Raw genomic sequence first — 3,698 nt, forward strand, 5'->3', positions numbered from 1 at the left:
AGCAGGCCCTGGGAATGAATCCCAGCACCTGTTGGCAGCCTGTGGCCCCTTCAGGCTTGGGTGATCAGTCCCAGGCCAGGCTGGGCTTCCTACTGCTCTGTGTCCTCACTGGGTTAAGCCCAAGTTTATTCAGTGACTCAGGGGTGCTAGAAAGGTGTCGGGTCTTGCCATGGAGCCAACAAAAGACTAAAGGATCAATATTATAAAATACTGACCAGCACTGACCTGCAGCTTCCCAGCAGGGAGGGCTCCTGGGTGATGGTTTTGCACTGGTGCCAGTTTGCTGAGCACTGTGGTCTGGTCGATGTTTGTTATATGAATAACCTAATATCAGAGATTTTTCATCAACATACTGCCCGGCTGAGAAGCAGCTGGGGAAACCAGCACACTCTGCCTTCGTGGTGTTCCTGTTGCTGCTTGTTCTCAGTAATTCCAGGGTTTTCAGAGCAAACCAGGATTGTTTGTATTTGTTTCTTTGTCTGGACATCTATATGTTAATTATGCTTTTCTGCTTCTGAAAAGGACTAAGTTTAAATTTGACTTTATGATCTGCTCCACTGCTGGTTGCTTCAGAGAGAACAGAACAGCAGCTCTCAAGTCCATTTTTGCTGTGAGTGAGGAGGTGAGAAATGCTACTTTAAAGCTTCCCTTCATGTTATTGTAGTGAGGGGTTGCAGGGCAAAATGGATTAAGAGGTCAGAAAAACCTTATGTAAAAGTGTTGACTTTTTTTTTTGCTGTGCAGGAGTCTAAACACAAACATTTACATACAGACCTGGAAGTGTGGGAGCAGGAGGATTCATTACCTAAGTTCTGGAAGCCGAATATTTGTTTGCAGCCAGGAGTTTGAATTGATTTGAAAGTGCCAAGGAGTCAGTTGCACTTTTCTGTCGGAGCTTTGTGTACAAGATTAGAGACCTAAGGTGACACTGGCGTGCTATTTAATACTTTGTCTGTTCCATAATACCTATTAATCACTGGTGTTTTTAAGTAGCTCAGTGCTGTGCCTGGGTTTTGAAGGCTTGTGCAAAGATATGAAGGTGGCTGAAAATAACCGGATCAGCACAAGCAACTGGATCTTCAGGGGTGTGATGGTTTTGTGCCAAGAACAGGAAAACGTGGGAGGCAGCCTGTTTTAGCCAGTTGTGACAGTAACTTTGGGCTCATGTCAGGAAAGGAAGAGCTTGAAAACCTCGTTCTAATATAAGTTGCTATTGGTTGAATTTTCTGAAGTTGAAATGAAACAATTAGGGAGGCTAAATGAAGAAATCCTGACTCTAGCAGGCAATTTTTTTCCTAATCATATGATGGAGAGGGCAGCAGTGAACACTGTCTTCTGTTTGATAATAAGTTATTTTTATGATAATTAACATTCAAGGGTTGGTTGGTTGTTTTTTTACCCTAGACACAAGTGGCTGTTTGCACGATGTGTTTGGTTTAGGCTGATGAAGCAAACATAATCAGCCTTGCACCGGGCAACTTAATTTCTTTCTTTCTTTCTCCCCCTGTTTTCAGAGTCCTCCTTAAAATGGCCTTTAATGCAAATGTCTCTCAAACAGATTGGAATGTGTGCAGAAGGTATTTTCTGGTAGGTGCAGAGCAAGTGCCACCAGCTCTACGAGTTCTAAATGTTTACTGTGCTATAAATGTACTATAAAGTACAAGATAAGGATTGCAGAAGATAAGAATTATTCTTCTATATAAGCTTTCTAGATAAACATATAAAATTTATATAAACTGTATTAAAGTTCTAGATAAATTTCTCTATAAGCTAAAGTAGTGAAATAACTAGTTTTTTGCTTAAAAAATAATTGTTGCAGAATTGTCATTTCAGGATGGCTCTTTCCTCATGCACCCATATTTGAATGTGCATTTTCTTTGTGCTTCACAATGATGCTGAACTGAAGCAAGACAATAATATTTTAGATGTAAGAGGTTGAAGTGGGTGAGGGGAGGGGAAACCCAGACAATTTATATTAGTTATTAACTTGCAGTCTTTAGTTTTGTTTTGTTTTTAAACATGACTTTTTTTTTAATGTAAGAAAAATAATGTAATGACTTAACTTCTGTGAAATGTCCAATATGGAATTCATTGGAAAAAATACTTCAAGGTGCTTAGAATAAATAACTTTATATAGTGAGGACAAACCCTTCTTGTGTGGGTACAGTATGACCAGAAAGTCAAGCAAAACACACACCAAAAATCATGTTAGAGTGTTCTTTTCCCTTTTGTTCTTTATGTCTGATCATTCTTCAAAGGGTTATTACCAAGAAAAATGCAGAATACAGTGTGAGATTTCTCCACCTCTTCCTCTGCCTCGTGATTGTGTGTCTGGTGACAAGCAGGGAATATACTGGTGCATCTGGGAGAACACCTCAGCCTGTTCAACACAGATCACAGGGTGCAGGGATGACACACAGGAATTTACAACTCATGAATGAGTTGATACTCCCAGAAATTATGAGTCTTTAACCCAGGGAAAGAAGTGTGGCTTTTCTTGATTAAAAAAAACAGTGAATGAGGACTTTCTGTAGCAGGTACCTTGCTCATCTTGGTGAAGTGTTGTCCAGAATCACACTCTCAATTTGAGTGGATTTTTCATATGTCATAGATTTGCTTAAATCACAAATATTTTACTACAATTCTGCTGTGTTTCTAGAGTGATGGACCTCCCTGATGCCCTTCATCTGGTGTGTTCTCACACATTTTCTTAGCATCATCTCCCTCTGCCAAATATAAAACACGGGGAAGGTTAACTTGCAAATCTTGCAAAGATCTGTATCATTCTGTGTATTGGCCACACTGTGGGGCACTGTGTGGTGCTCAGTATGTGCCTTTGTAAGGATTTTATAAAGGGCTAACAAGAATTTGATGCAAATGGTGATTGAAAGGAGTTGAGAACTGGGTATCACTCCCTGAGGCCTCTGGAAATGTTGATCTGAGCACCAAGTCTTTGCAGTGGAGAGGGTCTTCACCTGGGAAGTCCTTAAGGATACAGGTAGGAGTCCTGCTGAGGTCAGAGTGGCTGTTCTCTGAAGTTCAGTAAATGTCTTGGAGGAATCTGAGAGGGTCTGGACAGAGGGTCCCACCCTGTGATGTGGAGGTGCTGGCACAGGAGCGATGTCTTCTACTGAAGTCAGAGAGAGCAACTCAAACACTGTGCAAGCCAAGCTCAGCACCTGCCAGATCTGTTGTAAACACTCTCATCTTTATGGGTAACACCATTGCCCAAATGAGTATTATTTTGTGGCTTCAGAGCTGTGCTGAGCCCTGTGTGCAGTGCCCGTGTGCTGCAGAGCTGCTGCACCAAACCACACTGCCCGAGTGCAGGGTAGGGAGCCAGCCTGGCTTTGCTTTTCCTCAGTGCCTGGTTATATTAGGTTATGTGTGTGTTCCCAAAAGGTATCAAGGGTAATGTTCTTGCTCTTAAAGTTTGTACTTGGTAGGTACTTACTTGGAACAGGGTTGCTCTTAAATTACATTGAATACAATGTTTAGCAGCTTCATACTCTGTGCTTTAGGCTTATTATTGAACATGCACATTTCTAGTTATATGGCACACTTATCTTTTCTCCTTACTTCTTTATCTAAATGCTAGGATGCTGAAGAACTGATTCACCCAGCTCTAGCACGTTTGCATAACTTTCTTCCTGCTGGTTTGTTTGTCATATTGGGTGTTTTTTTTCATAGAACAGCTT

This window comes from Chaetura pelagica, unplaced genomic scaffold (genome assembly GCF_000747805.2).
Source record: "Chaetura pelagica isolate M959 unplaced genomic scaffold, ChaPel_1.0 scaffold713, whole genome shotgun sequence".
Lineage (NCBI taxonomy): Eukaryota > Metazoa > Chordata > Aves > Apodiformes > Apodidae > Chaetura > Chaetura pelagica.